Source organism: Coregonus clupeaformis, unplaced genomic scaffold, assembly GCF_020615455.1.
Source record: "Coregonus clupeaformis isolate EN_2021a unplaced genomic scaffold, ASM2061545v1 scaf0157, whole genome shotgun sequence".
Lineage (NCBI taxonomy): Eukaryota > Metazoa > Chordata > Actinopteri > Salmoniformes > Salmonidae > Coregonus > Coregonus clupeaformis.
Window position 1 is genome coordinate 571296 of NW_025533612.1, and position 14085 is coordinate 585380.

The following is a 14085-nucleotide window of genomic DNA, read 5'->3' on the forward strand; positions in this document are numbered from 1 at the left end:
TGACCTCTCAATCAGACAGCAGGCTAGCGAGAAAGGGAAGCAGTATATGCGCGGCTTCTCCCGTAGCTGGTACACCAGGAAGGCTTGGCTAGCTGGGTGCACTGATGCTAATGCTTTATTTTGCTTTCCGTGCTTGCTTTTTTAAAACGACGGGTCAGATTCAGCATGGACAGGTACCGGAGTGAGGGATATGAAGCACCTGTCAGAGAAGGTAAAGAAACATGAGAACACCAGGGCACACATGGACAACTCTGTAAAGCTAGCTGTATTAGGAAGGGTGAACATTGCTACGCAGCTGGATGACGGCCACAGGATTGCGGTGAGGAAACACAATGAGGAGGTGGATAAAAACAGGCACATTCTATCCAAAATTATCGATTGTGTGAAGTTCTGTGGGGCTTTTGAGTTGGCCTTGCGTGGGCACGAGGAGACTGACTCTCGGACAACCCCGGCATTTTCCGGGGCTTAGTGGATTTTGTTGCCTCCCTCGACAGTGTGCTGGAGGAGCACCTGAAGACAGCTACCGTTACACAACACTGTGTACGAGTACAGGGATGACCTCCTAACGTGTTTCCAGACCATCAGAGACTCTGGGAACTTTGATGCCCCGACTGTCAGAGAGGCGGGGGCTTTGTGAGGATGCTCGAAGACGAGGCTTTCTGTTTTTTCCTGGCACTGTTCCACAAGATCATGCCAAATGTGGACATGCTTTTCAGCCAGCTGCAGAAGAGGAACATCGACCCTGTCTTCATTAAAGCACTTGTCCAGAGGTTCACAGAAAGCATGCTAACAATCAGGTAAATAACTATATTTACTATTGGCTGATAAAGATGTTGTTAGAAAGATGAATAGTTCACTTACAACAGTTTAAAAGCCTAAATGTGTCTGGTCATCAAAGTGAGTGATTATCATAGAGCCGTCACAATTATATTTGTTTTAGTATTTTAAAAGGAAAGAGAAGACATTTACATTACATTTTAGTCATTTAGCAGACGCTCTTATCCAGAGCGACTTACAGTTAAGAGTGCATACATTTTTTTCATACTGGCCCCCGTGGGAAACGAACCCACAACCCTGGCGTTGCAAGCGCCATGCTCTACCAACTGAGCTACACGGGACCACATTAGTTTTGGCAAGATCTGAAAAAAGAAGTTGGTGGAGTGCAACCCTCAAACATTGAAGAATTACAGCAGTTTGCTGCTGAAGAATGGGCCAAATTGCCAGCAGAAAAGGTGCAGCAAGCTCATTGATGTCTACAATAAGCATATGTTGGCAGCTATCTTGGCCAAAAGCTGTGCAACCAAGTACTAGCTCCAGGGTGCCAATAATTTAGTCCATGACATTTGTCTATATTTTCTAAATTACAATTGTAAACTTAAGTTTACAGAAATATAATTAAAGGTGTGGAGACCCATTTTTTTCCTCTCAAATTTCAACTGATTTTAGAAGAAATAGGGAATTATTTAAGAAAAGCCCAAGGGTGCCAATATATTTGGACACAACTGTATGCCTTCAGTCTAATTGGAATGTATGGCAGTAGAGTTGTTTGTATTTCTCCCTAACCAAAATGGCTGCCATTAGGATACCATTCAGGATTTTTTTTCACCTGTGTTACCACGACAATCACGCCAAATGAGCATTGCATTTGTGTGCTCCTTCAGTGTGAATGCGCAAATTTGATATGGGTCACATGTAAAACTGATACATAATTGATACAGATTTACGGTATGTTGCCTATATATTACTATATACCGGTATTGATGCACAGACCAGTTTGGGTTTTTACTTTACCTTCTATAACGGTATTTCAATGTTTGGTTTGTTAAATGTGGTAATGCCACTCCGCCATGTGTAACGTCCGTTTTTCTAGTTTACTCCGCAATTTGGGTCGTCTCTCTCCCTCTCTCACCAAGTACCACCCGTCACTCAAGGAGCGCAGTTGTTGTTACTCGACCACGAGAACAAGTGTTTGTCCAAAAGACACAATCAGACGTTGATAATAATGCAGGAAAGTACTACACAGTTTGTAATAATTATTCAGGTGTCCACCAGGTCAATTTCTAGAAGAGGCCTAGTTGTTATTGAAGATTAACTTTATTGCTAAGTGCACAGCAGAACAAAATTATGTTGCATCCCTCTCACAAATGTAATAGAAAAAGGCTTTAAAACGTAATAACATCAGTTAATTATGTACATCACAGGTTAAAAGCAGTTACTAGACATAGTTTGTGTGTATATACACACTATCTGTCTGTCTGTCTGTCTGTCAAATATATATATATATATATATATATATATATATATATATATATATATATATATATATATATATAAAAGTCACTGGTTGTGTGTTGAGGGGGAATTACAGTGAGCTAAGAAGTCTGATTGCAAGTTATCAAATTAAACTTTATTTTTTGGACCCAGGGCCTCAATTCCCTCTTTGTGTGGGGACAGCGCATCTGACGAGCAGCAACAGCCCATCAAGCGACGGAGGATGCTGGGACCAGGAGAACAACAGAGGTTGGCTATAGAGGTAAGTTGTGATGTAATTGTCAGTGTTTCCCCCATAGAACTTTTTTCAGGCCTGGTAGTATGTAGCCAAAACCCTGAACAATCAGCACCTTGGTAATCATATACTTGAGTTGGACATAGGCATGTGTCAGTCAGGATCACTTGCATCAAAATAGCTTAATTGCAAATTAAAGCTGATGATGTATCTTTTACAGGTATGTGATACCATCCTGAGTCATGCCAAAGAGAGGTTCTCCTTCACCCAGCACCTCATCAGCGCAACACTATTGCACGGAGAGTTGTTCCCACAACACAGTGTGAAGTTCCCCGATACAGCGTTTGAAACAACCGTGAGGCGTACCCCATGTTGAACAAGGCCAAGCTCAAAACCGAACTGTCCCTCATCTATGAGAACAGTGAGTTCAAGGCTTGTAGTGGTGCAGTGCCCCTGTACCAGTTCTTCATGGAGAACAACCTTCAGAGCACTTTCACAGAGACTGCCAGCCTCCTCAAGATCCTCATCACCACACCCATGACAACTGCTGAGTCAGAAAGGTGCTTCTCTACACTGAAAAGGATCAAGACCTTCCTGAGAAACAGCATGACACAGGATCGCCTGAACGCTCTGGCCATGCTCTCCATGGAGAAGAAACTTGTCAGGGACATTCCTGACTTTAATCAAAGGGTCATTGAGAGGTTTGCCACTCAGAAGGACAGACGGGCAAAATTCCTGTACAAATAAGATGACAGACACACACACACAGAGCAGCTCTGGCCGCATGTTTCTTTGTATATAGTTGACCTTAGCATAAAAAATCCAGTTATATATGGTACTCTAGAAAGTCTTAATAGTGTCTTTGCTAATATTACTGTATATATGTTGTTTTGTATCAATTAATTGTTGCAGTTCTGGAGCACATTAACAATTAGTCACATTTAGTATGATCATAAAATACTGTATGCTATTCTTCCAGTCAAAGGTTTGAGTTCATCCACTTGATATCCATTTCTATATTATACATCCTTTTATACAGTGTAAGATTTCCTATAAACTTTATAATAATTTCATGTTATTGTCCACTTTCCACTCTGTTCTGACAGCATGCCTGTTGCGTTGCCTGTTTACTACCAATGGTAAAAAGTTCACTTTAAATGCAAATGAAAGGCTTGGGTTTGTGTAATATGTTTTTGTGTAAGAATGCCTCAACTTTTTAATATTGGCATTAAATAATTACTGAATGTTTCACTGAGCACTGCTGTCCTGCAGTTTGTGTTAAAATATATCGCGATGGTTACAGGAAAAAAAAAGTATGGCACAGCCCCACCGAGAATATTTTTCACCAGCCGCCACTGGTCGTGCCATCCATCTTAGTAAATGGAATGAGACAAAAAACACACTGGGCTCCTGGAGTGAGATTTGGAAGTTCAGGGATGCAGCTGATATCAACTCGTTTCAAGAACTTGCCACGGCTGCTGTGTCCGTGTTGTCCTTGCCACACTCGAATGCTGAAGTCGAGAGAGTATTCAGCCAGGTGAGTGTGGTAAAAAGCAAACTTAGAAATCGGATGTCCTTGCAGACCCTTAACTCCATCCTGTACATTCGATATGGACTGAAGCTGTCTGGTGAGGCTTGCTATGAGCACCAGCTGCCTGATCATGTTTTGCAGCTTTCTGGCACATCAACTGCTTACTCATTTAAGTCAGCTCCCTCTGTTGCTGAACCTGCCATAGAGAGCCTTGACCAAAAGGACGATGACCCAGTCTTTCTGTGAGCCAGCACAGCCTGTGTGTGTGGAGGGGCTCTGGAAAACAACAACAATTAGCCTGAATTAGGGCCAGACTAGTTACCATCGTTTCCTCCCTTTGCCATTGACACTTTTTTCTATTGTCTCTTTTTGGTCCATTTAGATTGTTAATGTAGATTGGATACAAAAAACATGTTTAAAATGTTATGGTTAAAAATGTTGATGTTTTACTGTGACTTGTTGTAGGCTCCTAAGTGGACCATAAGGTTAAAAAACAAACTTAAGAAAAAACTAAGTAACTCAGCCAGAGGGTCTCTTTTGGGTCCCAAGCCCGGATAAAGGAGGAGGGTTGGAATTGGGACATAAAAAAAACAAGAATCGACAGGTGGAAGTTCATTTGTAGTTCTAAACATATTTAGGGTGTTTTTTTTACTCACTTTTGTTTTGTTTACTCACTCCTACAGCGTTATTCCTCTCTCCTACAGCGTTATTCCTCTCTCCTACAGCGTTATTCCTCTCTCCTACAGCGTTATTCCTCTCTCCTACAGCGTTATTCCTCTCTCCTACAGCGTTGTTCCTCTCTCCTACAGCGTTATTCCTCTCTCCTACAGCGTCCATCACAATTACATGCACATGGCCAATTATGCAAATTAGGTGATGACGTCATTTAGCGACTTCTAGCAACTTTTAGGACAGCCAATAGCTGCTTTCCTTACTGAGGAGTTGGCAGCACTGCCATGGGGGAATCGTGTCTCGTTTCCTCTTGTTCTTGATACCACGTCTTGTTTTGAGGTGTTTTGACTGGTTCCATGTCAATGCTACAGGTAAAAGTCAGTAAATTAGAATATTTTGAAAAACTTGATTTATTTCAGTAATTGCATTCAAAAGGTGTAACTTGTACATTATATTTATTCATTGCACACAGACTGATGCATTCAAATGTTTATTTCATTTAATTTTGATGATTTGAAGTGGCAACAAATGAAAATCCAAAATTCCGTGTGTCACAAAATTAGAATATTACTTAAGGCTAATACAAAAAAGGGATTTTTTTGAAATGTTGGCCAACTGAAAAGTATGAAAATGAAAAATATGAGCATGTACAATACTCAATACTTGGTTGGAGCTCCTTTTGCCTCAATTACTGCATTAATGCGGCGTGGCATGGAGTCGATGAGTTTCTGGCACTGCTCAGGTGTTATGAGAGCCCAGGTTGCTCTGATAGTGGCCTTCAACTCTTCTGCGTTGTTGGGTCTGGCATTCTGCATCTTCCTTTTCACAATACCCCCACAGATTTTCTATGGGGCTAAGGTCAGGGAGTTGGCTGGCCAATTTAGAACAGAAATACCATGGTCCGTAAACCAGGCACGGGTAGATTTTGCGCTGTGTGCAGGCGCCAAGTCCTGTTGGAACCTGAAATCTCCATCTCCATAGAGCAGGTCAGCAGCAGGAAGCATGAAGTGCTCTAAAACTTGCTGGTAGACGGCTGCGTTGACCCTGGATCTCAGGAAACAGAGTGGACCGACACCAGCAGATGACATGGCACCCCAAACCATCACTGATGGTGGAAACTTTACACTAGACTTCAGGCAACGTGGATCCTGTGCCTCTCCTGTCTTCCTCCAGACTCTGGGACCTCGATTTCCAAAGGAAATGCAAAATTTGCTTTCGTCAGAAAACATGACTTTAGACCACTCAGCAGCAGTCCAGCTCTTTTTTTCCTTAGCCCAGGTGAGACGCTTTTCGCGCTGTTTCTTGGTCAACAGTGGCTTGACACGAGGTATGCGGCAGTTGAAACCCATGTCTTTCAAGCGTCTCTTGGTGGTGGATCTTGAAGCCCTGACTCCAGCAGCTGTCCACTCCTTGTGAATCTCCCCCACATTTTTGAATGGGTTTTTTTCACAATCTTGACTAGGGCGCGGTGATCCCTATCGCTTGTACACTTTTTCTGACCACAGTTTTTCCTTCCCTTTGCCTCTCTATTAATGTGTTTGGACACAGAGCTCTGAGAACAGCCAGCCTCTTCTGCAATAACCTTTTGTGTCTTTCCCTCCTTGTGCAATGTGTCGATGGTCGCCTTTTGGACAGCTGTCAAATCTGAAGTCTTCCCCATGTTTGTGTAGGCTTCAGAACTGGACTGAGAGACCATTTAAAGCCCTTTGCAGGTGTTTTGAGTTAATCAGCTGATTAGTTTGTGGCACCAGGTGTCTTCAAAATGTAACCCTTACACAATATTCTAATTTTGTGACACACGGAATTTTGGATTTTCATTTGTTGCCACTTCAAATCATCAAAATTAAATGAAATAAACATTTGAATGCATCAGTCTGTGTGCAATGAATAAATATAATGTACAAGTTACACCTTTTGAATGCAATTACTGAAATAAATCAAGTTTTTCAAAATATTCTAATTTACTGACTTTTACCTGTAATATGGCTGAAATTCACTCACTAGCTAACCGGTAACGATGTATGAGACAAGTGCTCGTGTAAATGCATTTATGTATTCAATAAAGATGAAGAAAGAGTTGACATGTTAATCCTTTGATTCTAAACTCCATCTGTTTTGCTCCACAGGTTTGCTGCTAAACTACCCACCCGTCTATAATGCCCTTACGCAGTATGTCATCTTCACGCTAGTCTTGCCCCGCTACTGAACAGACAATTGCAGCGTTTGTAACGCAAGATGGAGCCCTTCAGTCAGAGATCGCAATTATTTTGGGAGATTGCAAAATGACCTTTTCATTCAAGACAGGATAAATATATTGTTTCAGGTGATAGCAAGTTTTGTTTACTTTTTCCTCAACTTGTTTCTCCAACTTTATAGCGAGCCAATTTTCATCTGTGGTTTGGTAACTTCCTGTTCTTTGACGGACTGAAGACGACGAAAAGATTCTAAAATGAGTACGCGGCGTCCGTCTCGCAACTGCACCTTCAACCACAAGGGGGCGTTGCCATTCCACTCTTGTGGACGCGCCCATTGAAATGCATGTCATCCGGCGCAATGTAACGAGTGCTTGTAGGTCATGTGTCAACAAGGTTTAAAGTGTCAACCTGGGGCCTGTTGCACAAAAGTAGAATTAAGACATCCGGGATAAATGACTCAGCTGAGCTCAATGAAGCCAAAACATGTGCGTCCAGGCTTAATTGGTTGCACAAAGACCAAGCCAGGATGAGCAGACACGGATTCATTAAGCCAGGTGAAACCAATCCTGGATAGGTGCGCGCTCACGGCTCACTCAAATAGACCCCGCCACAGATCACAGATTAACTGATTTACCATGGCAACTAGAGCCGCGTACTTTTCCCCGTCGGAAGCACAAATCCTCATGGAGGCATACGAGGAGGTAAAAGATATAATTAAGAAGAAAGGCAACACCGCCACAGTGATAAAGCAAAGAGAAAAAGCGTGGCAAAGTATTGCAGACCGCCTGAATGCGTAAGTAGTGCACAATTACACACTCACCGCTCCGCTGAAACATCACAATTACAATTCAAATATTTAATTCACATCTCCAAAAATGCAGTTGTACTGTAATTATGAAACGGTTAAATTTTTTAATTGAAATGCACTGCAGATATGAGTGAAATTGTGTAAAGTAACTCCATCACACTGTATAAAGCTATGATAAATTTTTTGATATTTTTACTGAAAACAAGACAAAAATACCAAGTAATTTTTTGCAGTGTGACTCCATTAAAGTGTGTGTGTGTGTGTGTGTGTGTGTGTGTGTGTGTGTGTGTGTAGATTAAACATGAACGGGCCAAAACGGACATGGCAGCAGGTCAAAATCAAATACAAGAACATTCTGCAGAATGGTATGGTCCCTGACTAATATTTAACAAAGCACAAGCATATATTGTACCCAGAAGGTGCCTGCTCACACATTGTCTGTACTGTTTTAGCAGTGAAAAAGAATACCCACAGACAAGGCACGGGTGGTGGGTCACCAAAGGCTGACCTTACCCCAGCAGAGGACATGGCCTTGGAGCTAAATAAAGGCAGGCCCGTCTTAGAGGGGATCCCTGGGGGAAAGAGACGAGCATAGGTTCCTCCCAAGATGCCACCCGCTTCATTCAAGGTATGTCCTTCCATCTCTACATGGGATACAACCACATTCATATTGAATCAATTTGGACTGTCTGACTTTGGTTTACCTATTGCCTTGCAGTGTCTGGCAGCACTGTGTTCCTGTTAGAGCCACCAGCACAAGCACCAGACGATGCTGATCCAGTGAGTACTCCATCAAAGGCATACTGTAGGCCTGGCATGTCTTGTCTACTAGCTTCAATATGAATCCGATTAAATGTGATAGGGTGAAGGCCCCAGTGCAGCAGCAACAGCACATGATGGAGACGATGATGAGGAGGAGACCATCTCTCTGGATTCCAGAAGGCATGAGGTATCATGTTAAGACTGTGAAAGTACTATTTACTCTACAATGGTGAGGAGTCCTCATCAAAATCAAAAAATCTAATTTCTTTTACAGGACCCAGATGCTATACAGTGGGAAAACCAGCCTGGCAACATAGTGCGTATTAATAAAAGGACACCACATCCTGCCAAATTCCAGCTGCGCTAATTGTATTGTGTTCACAGAGCTCACAAGCTATCAGAAAGTTGTATGGCAACCACCTCCGGCGCCAAATAGAACTGGCAGACATAGACATTCAGTACAAGAAGAAAAAGATGGAAAATCTTGCACTGGAGTCCGAAATAAAAAAGAGGACAATTAGGAAACTGGACCTTGAAATAAAAAAACTTGAGAGGGAGGTGAGATATGCCTTCAATGTACACTGTATGCTAACTGTAACACAAATGTATTAATCATTATTTTTCTTTCCTCCCCAGCTCCAAGAAGATGACACAGCTCAAAATAAAAATTAGGTATATTCTCGTAAAGTCAAGTGAGCCATGACATATGAGCTCTTATTGTGAGCACACAGGACGGTGGCATCTTTCTAAGGTTTTTTTTATTTTCCCAGCAATCAGTACAACCAAGTCATCGTTATAAGGCATCGCCCTCTTTTGCCCACCCCCCCAGCACCAGGTGTGGCCACTAGCCTATATGAAGGCCCAAAATTGTGTGTTCCTTTCTGCTCTGACAATGGCATGCCCATTCGTGCGAGATGTGGTGGATGAAGAAGCACTTGTGCTGAGGAGAGCCTTCAGGCGAGAAAGGGTCTTCAGGGACCGGTTGGACCCACTGGCCTTCCCTGATGACCATCTATATGAAAGATACAGGTTTTCTGCAGATGGCATCAGGTATCTATGCAGACTACTGGGTCCCAGGATTAAGCACCGCACTGCACGGAGCCATGCACTGAGTGTGGAGCAAATGGTTTGTGTGGCCTTGCGCTTTTTTGCTAGTGGAGCCTTCCTGTACTCAGTGGGGGATGCAGATCAGCTGAACAAGGCCACAATTTGCCGCACAATAAGGAGTGTGTGTCTGGCTATCAAAGCATTAGCAGATGTCTTCATCTCCTTCCCTGGCCACAGAAGACTCTGTGACATCAAAGAGGAGTTCTATAGGATTGCAGGTAAGAGGATCTACAAATTACAGGACAACTGTTAACACATAGTAGGATACTCATTACTTTGTGTGACAGGTTTCCCCAATGTCATTGGTGCAGTGGACTGCACACACATAAGGATAAAAGCCCCCTCAGGTGCCCATGAGGCCGATTTTGTGAATAGGAAATCCTTTCACAGCATTAATGTTCAGGTGAACATAACTTTTTGATATTGTCCATTGACGAACACTCTGCATTGCCAGTGATGTGCATTGATTGGTGTAATATTCCTCATCTTATGATTTCAGATGGTCTGCAATGCTGACTGTGTGATCAGCAATGTTGTGGCAAAATGGCCTGGCTCAGTCCATGACTCCAGAATCTTTCGGGCCTCTGAAATCTATCAGTGCCTATCACAAGGTAAGCCACACAACCCCTATTTATAACCATCATGGCTGTGTCAAGAATATCACTGTGTTTATGAGGTAGTAATGATGAGATTTTGTGTTGACAGGTGAATTCTCTGGTGTGTTGCTGGGAGACAGGGGGTATGGCTGCCAGCCTTTTCTCCTGACACCTTTCACAGACCCCCAGGAAGCACAGCAGGCCTACAACCATGCCCATGCCAGGACCAGGGCCAGAGTTGAAATGACCTTTGGCCTCCTGAAGGCACGCTTTCACTGCCTTCACAAATTAAGGGTCAGCCCTGTTAGGGCATGTGATATTACTGTGGCTTGTGCTGTCCTCCACAATGTGGCCTGCCTGAGGAAGGAGAGGGCCCCCAGAGTGCCACCAGCCATGGACTGGGACAATCCGGCAATCTTCCCTGATGACGACAGTGGTCGGCTGCTGAGGGACCAATATGTGTTGAATTATTTTAGTTAGTATGTGTGCTTTCAATTTTGGTTAAATATGTCCTGCGGTGGCAGAGGAATTTGGGTTTTTTTGGGTTCGTTTTTTTACGAATTTGGCCTCTTATGATGTTTGTGCGGTATACTGTGTGTAATACAAGGCTGCAGGGAGGCTACTGCATCCATTCATTTGTCTGTTCAGTTGATGTGTATGGATTTGTCCTGCATTTATTTTAGTGTGCAGACATGCAGGGTGTGTTATATACAGACCTTTGAATGTGTATGTATCATTTTGTATAATATGCTTGGATTCTGTGCTTTCCATCTTGTAGAGTCACTGTGACTTCAGTTTCGAAAGGAGCTGATGGTTTACCTGCTTTGTTTTGTCCTTATTCAATAAAGGAACATAATGTTACACATTGTGTTTTTATATTCATATGGAATGTGTATTTGTTTATATGACAGAGTACTAGGGCCACACTGAAGAAAAAGGATAAAGTCATAAATTTATGAGGCTGGTTCTTTCTGCAGAAAAGCTACATATTGTTTTTACAGTTTTGATACTTATGACAATGTGATACTTAATATTCTGGCACATCAGCATGTCTTTGTTTATGAAACCATACTGAAGTACAATTTCACGAAATGCCCCACATCTGTCATTTTAACAACTGTCCTCCTTTAAAACAACTGGTTACAATATTATGACTTGTGTTTTTTTCCCCTCTGTGGCCCTAATATTCTATCATTTTATATATAGCCTTATAGTCTATGGGAAACTGTAAATTATCTAATGATAGCAACATCATCTAAAAATCATTTTTTATCCAAAATCATTGAAATTAATGATCACAAACGTTTAAATAATGACAGTGGGTCTAGTTATATGTGATAACAATGTATAGTGAGCAGTGAAATAACTATTGGTTTCCATTTGTGGTGACTGCTGACTGACATTAGGGATGAGATTAAATAGATCCTGGAATTTAGCCTGGTCTGGAGCAGGCTAGCTCCACAGAATAAATCTCCATGGTAATTTATACCATAACATATCCTCCTGCCCCCTATCCATCTTTAGTGCAACCGGATTACGGATCAATTGAGCCAGGATCACCAAGATATCCTGGCTTAATCCCTTATCCTAGTTTTGTGCAACAGGCCCCAGAGGCGCTTCAGAAGCTGTCACACGATAAATTAAAACAGGCAGTTCTCATTTTGGGTAGTACTACTCAGTGGCGACCCGTCATTCAGGGCAGCGCTACATTTAGTTTATGTAGCCTGTTTTGCATGTTACTTTGGCATTACTACATGTCACATACCAGTTTGCAAACAATGTTAAAAAAAACAAATCATTGGTTAATAAAGCCACATGGTCTCTTTTTTACTTTCTTGAGTAAGGCAGCTCCAAAATGCCTAGCTCAGTGCTTTCTGTGGTGGTGGTGCAGCCAGCTCAGTGCTTTCTGTGGTGGTGGGGCAGCCAGCTCAGTGCTTTCTGTGGTGGTGGGGCAGCCAGCTCAGTGCTTTCTGTGGTGGAGGGGCAGCCAGCTCAGTGCTCTCTGTGGTGGTGGGGCAGCCAGCTCAGTGCTTTCTGTGGTGGTGGGGCAGCCAGCTCAGTGCTTTCTGTGGTGGTGGTGCAGCCAGCTCAGTGCTTTCTGTGGTGGTGGGGCAGCCAGCTCAGTGCTTTCTGTGGTGGTGGGGCAGCCAGCTCAGTGCTTTCTGTGGTGGAGGGGCAGCCAGCTCAGTGCTCTCTGTGGTGGTGGGGCAGCCAGCTCAGTGCTTTCTGTGGTGGTGGGGCAGCCAGCTCAGTGCTTTCTGTGGTGGTGGGGCAGCCAGCTCAGTGCTTTCTGTGGTGGAGGGGCAGCCAGCTCAGTGCTTTCTGTGGTGGTGGGGCAGCCAGCTCAGTGCTTTCTGTGGTGGAGGGGCAGCCAACTCAGTGCTTTCTGTGGTGGTGGGGCAGCCAGCTCAGTGCTTTCTGTGGTGGTGGGGCAGCCAGCTCAGTGCTTTCTGTGGTGGAGGGGCAGCCAACTCAGTGCTTTCTGTGGTGGAGGGGCAGCCAGCTCAGTGCTTTCTGTGGTGGAGGGGCAGCCAGCTCAGTGCTTTCTGTGGTGGTGGGGCAGCCAGCTCAGTGCTTTCTGTGGTGGAGGGGCAGCCAGCTCAGTGCTTTCTGTGGTGGTGGGGCAGCCAGCTCAGTGCTTTCTGTGGTGGTGGGGCAGCCAACTCAGTGCTTTCTGTGGTGGTGTTTCAGCCCAGCTCAGTGCTTTCTGTGGTGGTGGGGCAGCCAGCTCAGTGCTTTCTGTGGTGGGGCAGCCAGCTCAGTGCTTTCTGTGGAGGTGTTTCAGCCCAGCTCAGTGCTTTCTGTGGTGGTGGGGCAGCCAGCTCAGTGCTTTCTGTGGTGGTGGGGCAGCCAGCGGAGGATACGGAGCGTAGGGGTTGGTAATGTGCTCTAGTTGCGCCGTGATTGGCTCATTGTTCTGTCATTCATGGAGACACTACGTCATCGCAAAATCTACGGGGAGAGCTCGAAAATTCAAGCCCCTTAGGTGCTGCCATAGAGTTACATTGGAAGTGCCCATCCAAGAAGGCTCAAGGTCATTGGCCACAGATAAAATGTCAAATCACATTTCTAGCTTTGACATGTCAACATCATACTTTCAAAATCTTAACTAGCAAGCAGTCACCATCATGAATCAGGTTGACAATCTACTGGCAAATCCTTTTCAATCCTTGTCATATGAAGAGAAATTATAGATAAAACGTATCGGTGCACATCGACCATAAACATTACACAACAAGTTGGAAATCGCAAATTCAACAATGAGTGGTTTGGAAGGAATCAGTGGCTAACTGCAAGCATTGCAAAGCAATCACTAGCCTGCTATTCAGTGGAGAGGATGTGTGGTCCAAGTCTGGGTTTAAGGGCCTCTTTTCCAAGCTTAAAATGATAAACTTTCAACACCACGGGCCAGAAAAGGTTGAATACATTGGCCATGCTGTCAATCCAGCATGACTTCTGCTGTGTTCAAAACAACTGGAAACTCCAAACTGGGAAATCTCAGACTTCAGTGAGTTCAAGACAACTGGGAACTCTGGAAAAAAAAAAAAAACTCAGACTGGGAAAATACATTTTGAACGGTCATCCAACTCGGAAACTCAAGCCTCTTTCTAGAGCTCCGACCTGAAGATCACGGACGTCATGATTTGACCTTGTCCCCCCCCAGAGTTCCCAGTTGTCTTGAAAGCACCATAAATCCAGAGAATGCCAGACATGACATTTTCCCACAAGGATCGCCGCGCCACCTTCCTGTTCAAGTGAGCACAGCACAACAAGGGGAGTCCAAAAATGTCTTGTATTCTGCTGCATAAATGATGTAATATGCCAGGGAGATATGTATACTGAAGCTAAGAAAGTAATACTAAGTGTATGTTGTGTAGTAAGCTGTTAGTAGCCCATGTGCCTCACCC